Source organism: Pempheris klunzingeri, chromosome 2, assembly GCF_042242105.1.
Source record: "Pempheris klunzingeri isolate RE-2024b chromosome 2, fPemKlu1.hap1, whole genome shotgun sequence".
NCBI lineage: Eukaryota > Metazoa > Chordata > Actinopteri > Acropomatiformes > Pempheridae > Pempheris > Pempheris klunzingeri.
The window spans coordinates 30736289-30756370 of record NC_092013.1 but is presented as its reverse complement, the minus strand read 5'-3'; positions in this window follow the sequence as shown (position 1 = coordinate 30756370).

The following is a 20082-nucleotide window of genomic DNA, read 5'->3' as shown; positions in this document are numbered from 1 at the left end:
AACAATTACCTTTTCCGTTACGCTGAATTCAATTCCACCTGGATTAGTACAGGCATGCTCGGTGTGGCATCTTGCTACATTCCTCTCACCTTTTCAGACTCCAAGGCCACAACTTTGAATACATCCTTTCAAAGGCACTCTTCACCGTGTTCGCAATGAGTGCATTTGTCAGTGGTGCAGGCCACTTCTCTGTTTTATGTCATTGTACGATGAAAACCTGTGCAGCCCTCCATACAAGTGTCTGATTTTTAATACCAGTTTAATAGTCGTAGAATTACAGAGATGTTTCTCTCCAGTCAGATTTAATGTCTGACATTTAAAGGAGGCAAAAGAAAAGTGACAGGGAGAAACAGTGCAAACAGATAAGGATGGACGTCTGATGGAGTGAGTGAGCAACCTGTGGACCTCAGATTACTGGAGTGAGGAAACAAAGCAGCACCATCGCCTGAAGTCAATGTGTTTCAGAGCAGCGGTGCAGCTGACTGACACGGCTGATCAAGACTTCTGAGCTAAACATGAGTGACACGACAACTGAGTCAAACAGCAAGACAAGATTCCAGCATGCACAGTGACCCATTAATGTCCTGTCATACAACAACCACACTGACCAACACAAATCATGCAAGTCAACGAAGATTTAGTATTTGTGCAGCACTGCTCAAACTCTGGAAATGATGTGGGAAAGAAATCAGTGATAAAAGAATAAAAAGATGATAAATAAATTAAATACAAATAGACAACACAGACCAGAGATGCAGTTTAGTGCAGTAGTAAGGTCACTGAGAGAAATAAAGGTTTACTTGCGTTTAGCTCTGACACAAAAGAACTGCATCGTTTGATCAAAGAGCACAAGGTAAATCTGCGTGTTGTCTGCATAGTTATGATCTCATTGTCTGAACAATTTGGCCCAGTGGACGCATGCACAGACTGACCAGTAGAGGCCCGAGAATTGAACCCTGGGGAACTCCACATGTCACCAATATAACCTGTGTCTCTGAGTTTTATGGTTAACAGTATCAAAGGCTGCACTGGGGACAAGCAGCACCAGCAGAGACGTCTCACCTGAATCAACATTCAGATAAATGCCCTTTAACCCTATATCTGCCGTATATTAACCCCGCCTTGGTGCCGTGGTGTGGTCTCACACTGAAGTGAGCTTTATGTACTGAGGTTTCACGTGAACAATATCCAGGGACATCGCATGCTGCGTCCGTTCCAAAATTATCATGACTTGTCATGCATAACCTAAATGGTGCGACTCTCATTACAAGCCTTCGCTGGTCACTGCACATTTTAAATCCATGAACAGTCAGCACATCAAATGGTGCTCGTGTTTCTGAAGTGAAGAGCATGGTTAAATCAGAGTAAACAGAGAGACCACGGGAACAAGCTACACTTCAGTAAAATCTCATTTGGTTTTCATTATTTATTGTAACACTGAGGTTGTGCAACTTCTTCATTTATGAACTGATTATTACTAATATTTGAATAATTTGTTTAGCACCAGAAACATTTTTACATCGGCATGTTTCCACCGTCTTGTGTTTTCAGGTAAATCGCTAGGACAAAATCCACTTTGGCAAATTCAAACTACTGAGTCCTTGAAGTTAATTTCCACAGGGTGACACCACCTTTATGTTTTCTCCTGGAAGGATCCTCAGTGACCATTCCTGTACTGGTGATGTCACAACTTAAATAGTGAAAGAGTGGTGGTCAACCCTTTAATTGTTAGGGAGGGTGGAGTTTGAGGGGGGGGGGGCATGAGGACGCCCCCCCTTCAGCAGCATGTTTTCACACTAATGGTTATGATCTAATGAAGAAAAAAGAGCGGCATGACTGAGTGCTCCCATCCTTGACAAAAGACGTGTCCCCGGGCGGTGACCCAGCAGAGTGCAGCTGGATGAACCATGTTGGACATAAAGACACATGTCAGAGCGTCAGTCATCCTCTCGTCGTCCTCCACCATCTCCACTCTCATTCGCTCCACATCCACGAGCATGTGAGAGGGACACATGCCACTAGATTATGGGCTCGTGGCAAACATCAGATTCTTTCTGCCGGGGCCTGTCATCTGGGGATCAGCCCGTTGGATGACATAATATGGCCGCTGTGGCTGCATCACGCTCCCAGCGGGCCTCCTCCCTTATTCTGTGCCACACAACATGCCAGCATCCCCCCCTTGCATGTAATCTGCTGTTTTCTCCCTCTCTCTGTTGCATGACCCTCTTGTTCAAGGTTTCACACTGGCTGAGAGTGGGTAATGCTGCACCCCCACCTGCTGGGACAATCCCAGAGGACAGATTAGGGTGGAGGACGGCTGAGCGTGTTGTCTTCGCCTCGTATTTAGCATATAAACCATTTCTGCATGGTAACATATGCAAGAGAAATGACATGCAAAGAGGAAAGACAAGCATATCCCAGTGGCTTCAAAAGTAAGCCATGGTGCTAAGTCTCGACTTATACGTCCCTTTTCTTTCAGAAGAGGCACCGTCATGCCACCCCACAATCTTTGTGGAAAATTACCATTCTATCAAAGCGGCTCAGAGGCCACGTAGCCTCGCCTGGCTGCCCACTTGTTAGTCTTTCATACAGTGGCACACTGGCAGAGCATGGAGGGCGTCCTTGGCTGTTGAAATAACAGCTGAGGACAGGATGTACAAAAACAGAAGGACGCGAGGACAGCTGCAGATTGTGAATCTGGGAAAATCATTCTGAACTACTCATTCAAGGTGGGGAAGTTCACTGCTGATGCCATTTTGTTCGTTTTAAGTTCACTTCATGAATGTCAATTCATGCGAGGCTTTCTGCTGCAGCTCGTTACCTCTGACGTATCATTTCAGGCCCACTCACATGTGTTCATAAATTACTGCTGTCTTCCATCACAACACAAGGTCATAGCTGATCCATCGTCGGGGGATGTCCTTGCTTTTGTGCATTCCTTCCACAAAAGCTTCCTCTTCTGTACGCTACAACACTTCAGTTGTTGGGCTTCTCACAGAGCAGCGTATACACAGCACATCAGCTTGGGCATGCAGACGCCCGTTATTCTGAAACCCCAATAGTTCGAAAAATATCTGGAAAAACAAACGCCCGTTGGTCCTTAACCCCCCTCCTTACAGGTGTTAGTTCAGCCCTGTCCATGCTACTGGATCGGGGGGTCGATCTCTCTGGCCTTCAAGTGATTTAACTGTTGCAGACAAATTTCCAACATCAGAATAACATCAGGAGAGTCTTACCTCAGGTGGACTGGTCGGAATTTTGGAGCCAGAAGTGACGCATGAGGTTTTTTTATAAATCAGGAGAGAAGTCGCCTCATTTCCTCATTGACTTCCATCCAATCAGACTTCTGTTTGGAACCAGTGGAGTCGCCCCCTGCTGGACACTAGAGAGGATGTAGCTTTAAGGCTCTTCAGCATCGGCTTCACTATTCAGCCCCAGAGGACACCGACACTCTTTATACAGACTGATACCGACCAATCAGAGGACGCTTCTTTACACAGACTGATACCGACCAATCAGAGGACTCTTCTTTATAGACTGATACCGACCAATCAGAGGACGCTTCTTTATACAGACTGATACCGACCAATCAGAGGACGCTTCTTTATACAGACTGATACCGACCAATCAGAGGACGCTTCTTTATAGACTGATACCGACCAATCAGAGGACGCTTCTTTACACAGACTGATACCGACCAATCAGAGGACGCTTCTTTATAGACTGATACCGACCAATCAGAGGACGCTTCTTTATAGACTGATACCGACCAATCAGAGGACGTTTCTTTATAGACTGATACCGACCAATCAGAGGACGCTTCTTTACAGACTGATACCGACCAATCAGAGGACGCTTCTTTATACAGACTGATACCGACCAATCAGAGGACGCTTCTTTACACAGACTGATACCGACCAATCAGAGGACGCTTCTTTATAGACTGATACCGACCAATCAGAGGACGCTTCTTTATAGACTGATATCAACCAATCAGAGGACGCTTCTTTATAGACTGATACCGACCAATCAGTGGACGCTTCTTTATACAGACTGATACCGACCAATCAGAGGACGCTTCTTTATAGACTGATACCGACCAATCAGAGGACGCTTCTTTATAGACTGATACCGACCAATCAGAGGACGCTTCTTTATAGACTGATACCGACCAATCAGAGGACGCTTCTTTATAGACTGATACCGACCAATCAGAGGACGCTTCTTTATACAGACTGATACCGACCAATCAGAGGACGCTTCTTTATACAGACTGATACCGACCAATCAGAGGACGCTTCTTTATACAGACTGATACCGACCAATCAGAGGACACCGACACTCTTTACAGACTGATACCGACCAATCAGAGGACGCTTCTTTATAGACTGATACCGACCAATCAGAGGACGCTTCTTTACACAGACTGATACCGACCAATCAGAGGACGCTTCTTTATAGACTGATACCGACCAATCAGAGGACGCTTCTTTACACAGACTGATACCGACCAATCAGAGGACGCTTCTTTATACAGACTGATACCGACCAATCAGAGGACGCTTCTTTACACAGACTGATACCGACCAATCAGAGGACGCTTCTTTACACAGACTGATACCGACCAATCAGAGGACGCTTCTTTACAGACTGATACCGACCAATCAGAGGACGCTTCTTTATAGACTGATACCGACCAATCAGAGGACTCTTCTTTACACAGACTGATACCGACCAATCAGAGGACTCTTCTTTATAGACTGATACCGACCAATCAGAGGACTCTTCTTTATAGACTGATACCGACCAATCAGAGGACGCTTCTTTACAGACTGATACCGACCAATCAGAGGACGCTTCTTTATAGACTGATACCGACCAATCAGAGGACTCTTCTTTACACAGACTGATACCGACCAATCAGAGGACGCTTCTTTACAGACTGATACCGACCAATCAGAGGACTCTTCTTTATAGACTGATACCGACCAATCAGAGGACTCTTCTTTATAGACTGATACCGACCAATCAGAGGACGCTTCTTTACAGACTGATACCGACCAATCAGAGGACGCTTCTTTATACGGACTGATACCGACCAATCAGAGGACGCTTCTTTATAGACTGATACCGACCAATCAGAGGACGCTTCTTTATACAGACTGATACCGACCAATCAGAGGACGCTTCTTTATAGACTGATACCGACCAATCAGAGGACTCTTCTTTATACAGACTGATACCGACCAATCAGAGGACGCTTCTTTACACAGACTGATACCAATCAGAGGACACAACACTTCTTTATACAGACCAACCGTGCATGCTAGTCTTTCTATCTAACAAGGCTGTGGTGTACGTAGTGTGCAGCACCTGCAAAGGGCTGGCCAATGTTTGAATAAAGAAAAAGACTAAATATTGCCCCCTAATAGCATCACAGCACTTTTCATGTTGAAATTTCAGTGTATTGACGAGCATTTAAGTAATTGTCTTTTTATTCAAGATGACATAATGATTTCTGAAATTCACTTTACTTGTCATCGTGCTGACAAAGTCATGTTGTAGCTTCAGTATGATGATGACGATGATGATGATGACGATGATGATGGTGTGCCAGGCTGGGTTCCACTGATAGATCCCACTGTGTCATTAACCACAGATTAGATACAGAACACAGTATTTAAACATGGTTGGACACTTTGAAATATGAGGTAGAGTGGGTCGTCCCTCAATCAGAAGGTCGGTGGTTCGATCCCCAGCTCCTATGAGTCAGCATGTCCAAGTGTCCTTAGGCAAGACACTGAACCCCAACTTGCTCCTGAAGCAGCTTCAGTGTGTGAATGTGAATGTGTGTGAAAGAAAGAATAGTCTCCTCCCGAATGAATGATATGTGAATGGGTGAATGAGGATGTGATGTAAAAGCTCTCTGAGTAGTTGAAATGACAAGAAAGGCGCTATACAAATACAGACCATTTAGCATTTACCATTAAATATGTGGCCCCCGACTCCTCCACTCTGCATGTCGAAGTGAGCAAGACACTGAACCCCAACTTCCTGCTATGAATGATGTGTGAACATGAGTGTGGTGTTATAGCGCACTGAGTGGTTGAAAAGACTAGAAAGGTCCTGTACAAATAGGGACCATTTACTAAAAATGGAACATTTTCAGGACTTTGTTGTCAGTGAAAATCAGCTCAGATTAATGCAGTAAATTCTCTGCTGTATGTTGGTGGATGCATGACAGTCCATCTGTAGTCTGAGTATGATGTACTGCAGTGCACAACACATGCATGTATGATATTTACGATCAAGTTCTTTACACAAGGCGTGTGTGTGATAAGTTCATAAATATATAAACATGATGTTGGCAGAGAGGTTACCTATATCTCTGTTCACATTAGTAACCACCTTTCTATTTACATGTTACTAATGACAGGGAACAGGGCTGCTGTTGGGAGCACAAAGGACTAGCAGCTATTCAGTGTGCATAAAGCATCTGTCATTCAAAATTCAATGTGAGCAGGGTCTGCCATTATCCTGTGCTGTCGGATTAATGTTTTGTTGCAGAGAGAAAGTGGAGAATGGTGCTGCCGAGTTCACAGCAAGGCTTCCTGCTGTCTGATGGTGACTCAGAGGGTTTGGCTCCTCAGCAAAATACAGAAATCCCCAACCAAACCCACCTTAGTGCCACTGTGATATACGGCAGCTGTTTACTGTTCAACAGCTATGATGAGACAGTGATGTGACAAATCTGTTACAGGGAAGCATTCTGTGTTTGCGCTGGGTTTCATTCTGTAGTCTGTAGATTCTCTGAAAACAAAATGTTGTTCATGATGGAGCTGACTAATGATGGAGACATCATTAGTGAACCAAACAAGTAAACCAGTGGCTTCAGATGTCTCATTAAGTTAACAGAGACAGCCAGTTAAAGGTACATATAAATGCTACAGATGCTCATTATCTCACAGCACCTACTTGACATGCAGCAGTTTAAAGTGCTGCAGGCCGCTGGAGACGCAGAGGTGATTTTGGTGTCGATCTTCTCATGATGTGTTGTGCAAGCTCTCAGAAAGGTGAAGTGACTTTTAACACACACAACTTTAAGAAGAACTTTCACATTCTTGTCAACTTCACGTTGACCTCAGTCTCTGACAGAATCTCCTCTTATTTTCTCCATAAAAGAGTGTGTTTGTATCTGTGACCATGCTGCGGGCCAGTGGATGTTTCTTAGACTGCTGGATACATGCTGTGTTTGCAGCATCGTGCTAACTTACAGCAGCATCGTGCTAACTTACAGCAGCATCGTGGTAACACACACTGCATCATCGTGCTAACACACACTGCAGCATCGTGCTAACACACACTGCAGCATCGTGCTAACACACAGCAGCATCGTGCTAACTTACAGCAGCATCGTGGTAACACACACTGCAGCATCGTGCTAACACACAGCAGCATCGTGCTAACTTACAGCAGCATCATGGTTACACACACCGCAGCATCGTGCTAACACACAGCAGCATCGTGCTAACACACAACAGCATCGTACTAACACACAGCAGCATCGTGCTAACTTACAGCAGCATCATGGTTACACACACTGCAGCATCGTGGTAACACACACTGCAGCATCGTGCTAACACACAGCAGCATCGTGCTAACTTACAGCAGCATCATGGTTACACACACTGCAGCATCGTGCTAACACACAGCAGCATCGTGCTAACTTACAGCAGCATCGTACTAACACACAGCAGCATCGTGCTAACTTACAGCAGCATCATGGTTACACACACTGCAGCATCGTGCTAACTTACAGCAGCATCATGGTTACACACACTGCAGCATCGTGCTAACTTGCAGCAGCATCGTGCTAACTTAGTGCAGCATCGTGCTAACACACACAGCAGCATCGTGCTAACTTACTGCAGCATCGTGGTAACACACTGCAGCATCGTGCTAACTTACAGCAGCATCGTGGTAACACACTGCAGCATCGTGCTAACTTACAGCAGCATCGTGGTAACACACTGCAGCATCGTGCTAACTTACAGCAGCATCGTGGTAACACACTGCAGCATCGTGGTAACACACTGCAGCATCGTGCTAACTTACAGCAGCATCGTGGTAACACACTGCAGCATCGTGCTAACTTACAGCAGCATCGTGGTAACACACTGCAGCATCGTGCTAACTTACTGCAGCATCGTGGTAACTTACTGCAGCATCGTGCTAACTTACTGCAGCATCGTGGTAACACACTGCAGCATCGTGCTAACTTACAGCAGCATCGTGGTAACACACTGCAGCATTGTGCTAACTTACTGCAGCATCGTGGTAACTTACTGCAGCATCGTGGTAACACACTGCAGCATCGTGCTAACTTACTGCAGCATCGTGGTAACACACTGCAGCATCGTGCTAACTTACAGCAGCATCGTGGTAACACACTGCAGCATCGTGCTAACTTACAGCAGCATCGTGGTAACACACTGCAGCATCGTGCTAACTTACTGCAGCATCGTGGTAACTTACTGCAGCATCGTGCTAACTTACTGCAGCATCGTGGTAACACACTGCAGCATCGTGCTAACTTACAGCAGCATCGTGGTAACACACTGCAGCATTGTGCTAACTTACTGCAGCATCGTGGTAACTTACTGCAGCATCGTGGTAACACACTGCAGCATCGTGCTAACTTACTGCAGCATCGTGGTAACTTACTGCAGCATCGTGGTAACACACTGCAGCATCGTGCTAACTTACTGCAGCATCGTGGTAACACACTGCAGCATCGTGCTAACTTACAGCCCGCTCCCGCTCCCGCTCTCTCCATTGGTCATGTGATCGTTTGTCGTGGTGAGAGTCTCGCTCCGCGCATCGTGTGTTGACATGGTGTGAGTGACTCTAAACATCCTGATGTCCATCCAGACACACAGCAGCAGCATTTTTACATGAAGCTGCTGTTGGCTGGAAATCACCTCCTGTTATTAACACAGTACCATTACACAGATGCTGGTGTCTGAGCTTCATTAGGCCGGGCGCACACGCGTGGCTGAGCCGTCATATGTGGGTATGGATGATGTCACAGCTGACCCGTGCACTACTAATGAAGACTAATTGTGCCCAGAGGTTTCATGACCTTGTTCAGTAAGTAGTGAGCATATACATCTGAAGCTGTTTTAGTAAATGATCTGATATCAGTCCATCATATTGATTTATTGATCTGACTGAAACCTGCTGCACCATGAAGAGTATGTTAGCCTTAATGAAGCCACTCCTCCAGTCATACTAATACTCATATTCCTCCAGACTGGACGAGGAGGTGGAGCTGCAGCCATCTTTAACTCTAGTTTAACAGTCCAACCCAGACCTAAACTCAGCTATAATTCCTTTGAAAGCCTTGTTCTTAGCTTCTCTCTTCCAACCTGGAAAACACTAAAACCAGTCTTAGTTGTCACAGTGTACCGCCCTCCTGGTCCAGACTCTGAATTCTTAACTGAGTTTTCAGAGTTTCTATCAGATTTAGTCCTCAGTGCAGAAAAAGTAATTATAGTAGGTGACTTTAATATTCATGTGGACGATGATAATGATGGTCTGAACACTGCTTTCATATCACTATTGGACTCAGCTGGCTTCTCCCAGAGTGTAAATGAACCCACTCACTGTTTTAACCACATTCTCGACCTCATTCTGGCTTATGGTGTTGAAATTGAACAGTTAACAGTCTTCCCACATAACTATTCTATCGGACCATCACCTGATAACATTTGATTTCTGGCTACAGGACTATGCACTATATGACAGAGAGGTCCTCACTAGATGCTTATCTGATAGTGCTGCTGCCAACTTTAAGGAAGTGATTCCTTCAGTATTTCAGCCAGTGTGTCTCTGTGCTATGGAAGACCACTATGCTAATCTTAGCCCCTCCCAAGTTGATTATCTGGTCGATAGTGCTGCAGGTTCACTGCAAATGACACTAGACTCTATTGCCCCTCTACAACAGAAGATATTTAAAGAAAAGAGACAAGCTCCCTGATATAATTCCCAGACTGGCGAACCTAAGCAATATTCGCGAAAACTTGAAAGGACATGTCGTGCCACCAAATGAAGACTCCCGCTTACTCTGGAAAGACAGTCTAAAAACCTATAGAAAGGCCCTCTGTGATGCCAGAGCCTCCTATTACTCCTCACTGATAGAAGAAAATAAAAACAGCCCTAGATTTCTGTTCAGCACGTTAGCCAGGCTGACAAAGACCCAGAACTCCACTGATCCTTGTGATACTCTGATCCAACCTCAGACTCAGGAACCGTGGAAACAGCTGTTGGGCTTAATGTGCATCTGGACTGTTTTTCTCCACTTGATCTTCCTGAACTGGATTCAATAATCTCCTCATCCAGACCATAAGCTGGTCTCTTGCTGTGGTTCTCTGGTTCCTGTGGATCCTGGTCCTGGTCCTCCTGCTGTGGTTCTCAGGTTCCTGTGGATCCTGGTCCTGGTTCTCCTGCTGTGGTTCTCAGGTTCCTGTGGATCCTGGTCCTCCTGCTGTGGTTCTCTGGCTTCTGTGTCTCTGTGTCTCTGTCTCTGTCTCTCTCTCTCTCTCCGGAGTACAGACACGAGTCAGTCGCCTCCGTCCAAGGGGCCACTGGTGGCCTTAAATGCTCGTCATCCTCAGGAACTGTGGAGTACAGCTACTTATCTGCCTGCCATCTCTGTAACTCTGCCTCCTTTCCTCTGTGGGGTTGTCTTCTGAGGTTGAAAGGTATGAAAAGATAGAAAGCTCATACAGATTTGAGACCTGAGGCATGGCTCAGAGGTAGAGTGGGTGGTCCCTCAATCAGGAGGTCGAGGGTTCGACCTTCGGTGGTTCCTCTGAATCAGCATCTGAATCAGCATGTCCTTGGGTAAGACACTGAACCCCAACCCGCTCCTGAAGCAGTTTCAGTGTGTGAATGTGAATGAAACAATAGTCTCTTCTAGCTTAGATCCCTCCTGAATGAATGATGTGTGAATGAAAAAGTGCTTTGAGTAGTTGAAATGACAAATGAAATGACCATTTAACTTCAGGATGTTCTGCTGCTCAGAGCAGCACTGCAGCACATAAAGCAGCTCAGATACCTTCTAGACATGGGCTCACTAATCTGAGGCTTTTCACTCATCATTATCTTTCATTTTAATTGCTGTAGATTTATTACATTTGGGGCTGTTTGCTTGGTTGACAGCTGTCTCCACACTCTCAGATGTGGAGGTGTGGCCTCCGACCGGGCTCCAGAAGTGACGAGCACTAAATCCAGATGCAGTCTTCATAGCGTCAATCATTTGAAGCGGAGAAAGATTCCCCTCCTCCTCCTCCTCCTCCTCCTCCTCCTTCTCCTCCAGATGACTCGATGACGTTTCAGTGACTGTGCTCCTTCTTCGGTATCCAGCTGCCTTGTGGGGATTTTTTTAAATCTTGTTGTGGCATCTTGTGAAGGGATCACAACAAGATGTGTTTATCATTCATCAAACAAATGTGTTTGAAGAAGGATAAAAACAGGAATCTATATCCTCAGAGGTTGTGCAGCATGTCAAACAGCCTAAGTGAGTAAACACAGGGTGCCCTGGGGGGGGGGGGGGGGGGGGACTGGAGCAGCAGCTTCTGTAAATATGCATAAATATGCAGACCAGTCTGTGGACGACTTCACTGGGTGTTAATGAGCGCAGTAATTCATGCACACAATTACAGCAGCGAGGTCGGGCTTCTTCATTACAAAGGAAACACACACCTGAGTGCCCCCGTCATCTATGAAGGGATAGACAGCGTGAGGAGGAGCTGCCTGTGCTGTGAGGAGCTCTGCTAAGAACAGCTATCACTCAAAAAGTCATCATCATCAGTCATTTTCTCATTTCTGCTGCTGGACGCATCAGGAGAGCAGCTAATCAGGCCCAAAGTCACATCATGACAAGTGGTAGTAGTCTGAGGACCAAGCTGAACACTGCCGTACGCCACTGGACTGTTTACCGCTCACTGTTTTAGCTTCATTGTGCACAGAGTTTCTGCATGTTTCAGTCTCACCACCCGGCCCCCTGCTGAGCAGCAGTGGACAGGTCACACGAATGAACCTGCCCGGTAACAAAGCCTGGACTGTCTGTCAGTCTGTTTGGGTCTTTCTGCCCTCTACTGTCTATAAATCAATGAAGACAGCTTTAACTCTTCTCAGTGTTCGGATTAAAGGTCTGCTGCTTCAGATATGCACAGGCAGTGCTCTCTGAATGGAGACAACAAACATCTGATTTTTTAATGTAGTAAAGCAAATAGGCTACAGGCAAGGACATGCAATGTGGCCAAAGGCAATTCTGACCGCTAACAGCCTCATGTGCTTCCACTTTTAATTCCCACCGCGACCATTAACAGCTTTATTTACACTCAGTGTAGGCCGACCCTGATGTCTTTCATTAGGAGATGAATTCAGGTCCGTGGGTACATATACATATACATATATATATTTTCTAGGAGAATAATTGGCAGTAGAAAACCCTTTAATGCAGAATATGAAGCACGTTAGTCTGTTTCTTACCACGTCTGTGTGGAGCTCCACCAGCAATCTTGAGGACTACATGTTTCTTTGTCTTTTGAACAAATGGCTCTCTCTGTCTCTCTGAACTCAGTTTCCCAGAGTCCTTTAGTTCCACACGTATGTGCTGAACACAGCCCTGGACCCAGATTTACTGCCACCATTGGTCAATGTGTGACACATGACCCTACAGCCTCAGGTCAACAAAACCAGAACTCCCCCACTGTTCTTCCTCTCTCTCTGTCCTCGTCTGGAGCCCTGAGGGTCCGGCTATGTTTTTGCCTGTCTCAATCCTCATCTGGGCCCTGAGGGTCCAGTCCCACCTCAGCTGTCTTCCCCCTGGGCTCAAGCCTGGCACCTCAGCCTCTGCCTCCCTGTCCGCTTGTCTGAACTTTATTTGTCGACAACGTAAAGCAGGAACTTTTACTATATTGTGAATGGATGTTTTTAATCTAATTGCATTAAATTCTGCCAGCGTGCGCTCCATTTGTACGTTAGCTGATAGTGGAACAAAAAGTGGTGTTGCATATTAACATAAAGCTGGTGAGATAGAATGGACCAAAGCACGGAGAGTATGGCTGTTCAGTGTTTTGCTTAAACTTCAGTGCTGAGTCATAAAGAAAATGCTGCCGACATAATTGAACCACGAGTCAGACAATAAATACTTTGACTCAATCAATCACACAGAGAAAAGAGAGAACAGCTCTTGTTCTACTGTGGTTATCAGAGGCAGCCAATTACTCCCAGCTGCCCGCTCAGACACATTTCCCTTTACTCCCCTAATATTTTTAGAAAGACAATTTCCGCCTTGTACAAGGGCATCACATACATTATGCAAGACGCTGAGGAACAGTACATCACCTCTCACCTTTTATCTTTGCAGCCTGTTTGATTATTCTTTCATTGGATTCTGTTTCCAGGAGATCAGATTCCCCCCTCTTTGTTCATGTGGGATGTCTCATGAAAACAGATCAGATGTTTTTCACAGGCTGGACCCTCTCGTCAGTAGAGCCTCACTCCAGACACCTCAGAGACACCTTTTCTAACAACATCACTGCTCTGGATGGCATCACTCTGGCCTCCAGCTCCACTGGGAGGAATCTGGGAGTCTTATTGATCAGGATTTGTCCTTTAACTCCCACATTAAACAGATTTCTAGAACTGCCTTTTTCCATCTATGTAATATTGTTAAAATCAGGCTCATCATATCCACTGATGATGCAGAAACATTAGTCCATGCATTTGTCACTTCTAGGTTGGATTATTTCTGTTCCTTATTATCAGGCTGCCCCAATAAGTCCTTAAAGACTCTCCAGCTGGTCCAGAACGCTGCTGCTCCTGTTCTGACCAGAACTAAGAGAAGAGACCATCTTTCTCCTGTACTGGCTTCTCTTCACTGGCTTCCAGTCAAATCTAGAATAGAGTTTAAAATCCTTCTCCTCACCTCCAAAGCTCTTAATGTTCAGGCTCCATCATATCTTAAAGAGCTCATAGTACCGTACTACCCCACTAGAGCACTGTGCTCCCAGACTGCAGGTCTACTGGTGGTTCCTAAAGTCCTCTAAAGTAGTGATGGAGCCAGAGCTTTCAGCTATCAGGCTCCTCTCCTGTGGAACCTCCTTCCAGTCTGGGTTCAGGGGGCAGACACCCTCTCTACATTTAAGAGTAGACTAAAAACCTTCCTTAGTGATGAAGCCTATAGTTCAGGACTGGATCAGGTCTTGGACCAGCCCCTAGTTATGCTGCCATAGGCTCAGACTGCTGGGGGACTCCCATGATGCACTGGGCTCCTCTCTCCTCCTCTTCCTCTCCATCCTGATGCTTCATGTCTCTTTAATGTCTGTTACTAACTTGGTATCTTCCCCGGAGCCTTTCTGTGCTTTTCTCATCTCTCAGGTTCCTGTGGATCCTGGTCCTGGTTCTCCTGCTGTGGTTCTCTGGTTCCTGTGGATCCTGGTTCTGGTTCTCCTGCTGTGGTTCTCTGGTTCCTGTGGATCCTGGTCCTGGTTCTCCTGCTGTGGTTCTCAGGTTCCTGTGGATCCTGGTCCTGGTCCTGCTGCTGTGGTTCTCTGGTTCCTGTGGATCCTGGTCCTGGTTCTCCTGCTGTGGTTCTGTGGTTCCTGTGGATCCTGGTCCTGGTTCTCCTGCTGTGGTTCTGTGGTTCCTGTGGATCCTGGTGCTGGTTCTCCTGCTGTGGTTCTCTGGTTCCTGTGGATCCTGGTCCTGGTTCTCCTGCTGTGGTTCTCTGGTTCCTGTGGATCCTGGTCCTGGTCCTGCTGCTGTGGTTCTCTGGTTCCTGTGGATCCTGGTCCTGGTCCTCCTGCTGTGGTTCTCTGGTTCCTGTGGATCCTGGTCCTGGTCCTGCTGCTGTGGTTCTCTGGTTACCGTGGATCCTGGTCCTGGTTCTCTGGTTCCTGTGGATCCTGGTCCTGGTTCTCCTGCTGTGGTTCTCTGGTTCCCGTGGATCCTGGTCCTGGTCCTGCTGCTGTGGTTCTCTGGTTCCCGTGGATCCTGGTCCTGGTTCTCCTGCTGTGATTCTCTGGTTCCCGTGGATCCTGGTCCTGGTTCTCCTGCTGTGGTTCTCAGTTTCCCGTGGATCCTGGTCCTAGTCCTGCTGCTGTGGTTCTCTGGTTCCTGTGGATCCTGGTCCTGCTCTCTGTCCAACCCTCATCTAACACGGACCCTGACAGTAAGCCCCCCCTCTGAGCCTGGGTCTGTTCCAGGTTTCTTCCTGTTAAAGGGGAGTTCTTCCTCCACTGTTTCCTACTCTAATATCTGATGCTGCTCATGTGGGGATTCTTGAATCCTTCATTTTGAATTCCTGAATAGTTCCCATCCTGTCTTCACACCCTGTTCTCACCCCTCACACATCAGGACTCACCACTTCACCACTGGCCCTGGCCCTGGCCTCCCCTCATTTCCCTTGTGTTTCCCTTGTCTTCCTCTGTGTCTCCTGAGTCTCTGTCTGACGGTTCCTGATTACAGCTCCTTCACCCCAGCACTGACCGCTCTACACAGCTGCCTTTCATCTACTTCTCAGCCCGACTGCTGATCTGCTCCGGTTCTCCATCCGCTCATCAGCAGGTCGTTGTTTCGCCTCAGTGGGTCACTGCCTTCGGTCGGTCAGATTAGCTCGGACCCCCATCCAGTACTCTCAGTACCCCCCCGAGGACCACCATCACTGGGATCAGTAAAGTCCCAGTGTCTGAATACAGCAGCTCGCTCAGCTGCCCTGAACTTTAAACTACAGCACGTCGGTTCTCCTCTGGTGCCATTTGTGGACGCGCCCTGCTACTGTGATGTTAAAGTCAGGTGACGTAGAATAAAGAGCAAGAGACGTGTGCACAGGGGGGAGGTCAGGGGGGCCGGACGGGTCAAACACAGACCGACCGGCCGTCTCCTGTGACTCACGTATGTAAGCTTGGTCCAGGTTTAAGCTCCTAAACCGAACCAAACGACAACCATTTCACAACGTTCCCATGACAACGAGGGCCGTCTGGCTTTACTATTATCATTGTTTAAAATATCTAAATGAATCTTCTGAGCCCTTTAATCAGTCCGTATTTATATACCATGTAGGTACTTTTCAGCCACATCCCCTGGATCTGTGTGACCAGCAGTGATCTGTGTGACCAGCAGTGATCTGTGTGACCAGCAGTGATCTGTGTGATCAGCAGTGATCTGTGTGATCAGTAGTGATCTGTGTGATCAGCAGTGATCTGTGTGACCAGCAGTGATCTGTGTGATCAGTAGTGATCTGTGTGACCAGCAGTGATCTGTGTGATCAGTGATATGTGTGATCAGTAGTGATTTGTGTGACCAGCAGTGATCTGTGTGATCAGTGATATGTGTGATCAGCAGTGATCTGTGTGACCAGCAGTGATCTGTGTGATCAGCAGTGATCTGTGTGATCAGCAGTGATCTGTGTGACCAGCAGTGATCTGTGTGATCAGTGATCTGTGTGACCAGCAGTGATCTGTGTGATCAGTGATCTGTGTGACCAGCAGTGATCTGTGTGATCAGTGATCTGTGTGACCAGCAGTGATCTGTGTGACCAGTAGTGAATGATCAGAGTTACAGTTCGGCCCTGGAGGATGCAGCAGGCTCAGCGTTTCCTCAGGATCCTCAGGATCCACTGCACACAGGACGCAGCAGGGCGATCAGAGAAGCTCTGAAGAAGACGCCGTCCCTGTTCCTCACACTCACAACCAGACGAGCAGCTTCATGTGTGTGGCTGATAGAAGGACTCGGTCAGCGCTGAGTGTGAGCCTGCAGGGGGACAGCCGGCTGCCTCGGCCTCACTCTCTGACTGGAGACTGCACGGCAGATGTGGCCAGCTGACAGTCAGAGATATGAAAACAGACAGAGGAAGTTTTACAAAAGAGAAGTTATGACAGTTATTCATATTTTTGTGTCTGTGCTGAAAGGTTGAATTACTTTTTATGCTTTTGGGCTTAAAATGGGATGAATCAGAATAGCACTATATCTTTCCTGACAGATGTCCCTGGATCTGACGTGGTGCGATACCACACACACACACACACACACACACACACACACTGCTCTCTGCTGCTAAGGTGATGTGACAGTTGGAAACATCTCAAACCGAAGCCTCCCTCTGTCTCTCTGATTGAAACACCAAAAACAGCGTTAACACATGCCCACAGTAAACACTTCTGTCTTTTAAAATGTTAACAGCTCTACCTTTGTGTCGTTTATGGAAAGTCGAGCTAAATTCACAGGAATTGAGCACACCTTGTTTGTGTAATTCCACCATGTAATTGAACATTCAGCAGCTGAAAGGAAGAGAGGTAGGAGGGTTACCATCTATCACAATAGCACAATATTAGTATTATTGGTGGTGGTGGTGTTCTAGTTGTTGCTTTCTTCTTCTTCTTCTTCTTATTAATATTATCATTATTACTAGTGTTAAGTGACAGGGATCATGAGCTTGTTACTACATCGGGCTGGTTCCCTCTGGTTAGCTAACAGCATTAGCATTGATGACTTAATGCAGGGGTGTCCAAACTACGGCCCGTGGGGGGCCGTGGTCCAATTTTCATTGGCCCACAGAAAATTCTAAAAATGTATTGGAATGCGGCCCACACATGGAACCTGCACTGGACTGTATTGTACTTCTTAATCTCACCACTAGGGGGAGTAACTGTCTTTGAACGAGGCAGCTTCTCTATAAAATGAGTAATAGAAGAAGAAATGTGCTACAGGTGACCCAAAATGGCCGAATCAAGGAAACGTAAGAGAACAAGTTAGTATAGAAAGTTTCAGACACAGTGTGCGATGAGAGCACAGCTAATAACTAATGAAGATCACTTCTGCATCACGGAGGAGCTGCTGGATGTTAGCAGTCTAAAGAGGACCAGGACAGGTGAGGATGTGTTTGAAGCTGTGCCAGGTGCAGTTGGCATGAAGGGACTTAAATGGGACGAGCTGTGTGGAGGTACGACGGATGGAGCTCCAGCTGGGACAGGTGAGCACAAAGGAATCTACGGTGTCCGCCGAGGGTCAACAAAGTGGAGGTAAGGCTGTTGATTCGAGCACCAGGGCTCTAGCACAGACTATTTCAAGCTTCCCTCTCTGATGCTGGTGCTGATACTGTGGGGCATTTTTAGTGGATCTCACTGATCACCTTTACACACTGAACAAGAGCCTACAAGGCAAAGAGCAGCTTGGACCACAACTAATAAATGAAAGCCCACTAATGGAAAGGCTGTTTTTGTTTTTGAATCATATTCAGTTATCAAGTAGAATTTACCTACATTTGATTGATTTTGCCAACTTTAATCCACTAGAGGTGAGGCGATATACATCACCTCTAGTGGATTAAAGTTAGTAATATAGCTCACTTCTAGTGAGTGGCCCAGCCCTTTGGATGTTTTTCTGTATGTGGCCCTCAGGGAATAAAGTTTGGACACCCCTGCCTTAATGTAACTCCAGTTACACTGCTAGTTGCCAAGCAACCAGCAGCTTTCTCCACACGTCTTTCCTGACCTGACAGACACCTGTTACAGTTTGAAGCTGTAGGCGAGTCGTGCTTTACTATGAATGCTGACTGGCTGTTGAGAGTGACCGTATTGAAAAGGTCCACTGGCCCACGGGCCGCACTTTGACAGTCACTGTAAGGAGGCTAATAATGCAACAACTATCATCTGAAGGGAGTAAGAGAGCAGACAACCTCATGGTTGTTAGAGTCATGATAAAGTTATTCAGGATCACGTTACTATCACATCTTTTAATGACAATAAGGTTCATTATAGGAAAAGGCTGCTGATACTTTATATTATCAACAGATCCAATGAGAAGACCACCACCAGCCAAATGCCCTTCATCAAAAATCTGTTTTTGTTCCATAATGGCCCTCCCTCGTGGGAGGGTCACTGGGGCAATGCCTTTATGAAAAAAAGCCTTTTGAATGAACATCCACCATGTCTGCGACGCTGAAAATAAGAGTGTTAAACAGCCTTTCTTAATGAGCACAGTTTTCCATTGTTGTTTGGTTCAGTGTAGAAAAGTAAAGGCGGCTCATTGGCATCACAGAATAGGGCTTCAGACAGGCAGGCAGGCAGACAGACAGACAGACAGACAGGCAGGCAGACAGACAGGCAGATTCACTCCTTCACACAGGTCGTTTACAGTCACCAGTCAGCTGCTCATCTCTGGACTACAGTGACATGTGTCACTTTACTGCTTCATTATGTGAGGGGGGGTCGTGCCAGTCATGTGTACACGTGTCCCCTCGGGGAATCCTGGGGGGGTGTTGAGTGGGTCCCTTTGTGAGAGCTGTGTCCAAAGTTCTCAGTGGTGGACTCCAGGCCGTCCCTCGTCCCTGCTTCTGTGTTTCATGGCCGGGATCTGAAGGAGCAGCCGAGGTGAGGAGAGCGTCTGCTTTGGGAACGTCGGCGGGGCCTCTCTGCTCTCTGCAGATGGCGTGCTGCTGCTGGTTTGAGCGGACCTCCAGCGGGCTCTGGGGCGGTCTGCAGCTGAGTGTGAAGGGGTGTGGATGAGCTCCTCCTGGATTCTCTGCCTGACAACGGTGGACCGAGCAGCAGCCCCAAGCCCAGAAGTTCAAGAACCGTCTATGAAACACAATCTACACCCTTTCCATCAACCCTTTCCTTACCCTAATCTTTCCTTCCTTCTTGCCCTAACCCTAACCCTTCCTAACCCTAACCTCTTCCTAACCCTAACCTCTTCCTCCCCCTTTATCCTAACCCTAACTCTTCCCTTTTTCTAACCCTAACCTCTTTCTTTGCCTAACCCTAAAACTCCCCTCCCCTTCCTTTTTATTTTAATTAATTGGCCAAAAACATGTTAATAATCTCAAATTGGAAATTAAAATAGAGAATTTAAAAATAATTCATTACAAACAACCAATTATAAATAACCACTTTAATTAAAGACAATACAATTCATTATTAAAAATTAATTTATTTAAAAAAAACAACAGAATTCATTATAAATAATAATAAAAACAATTAATATTTAAAGTCAAAAAGTCAATAAATATAA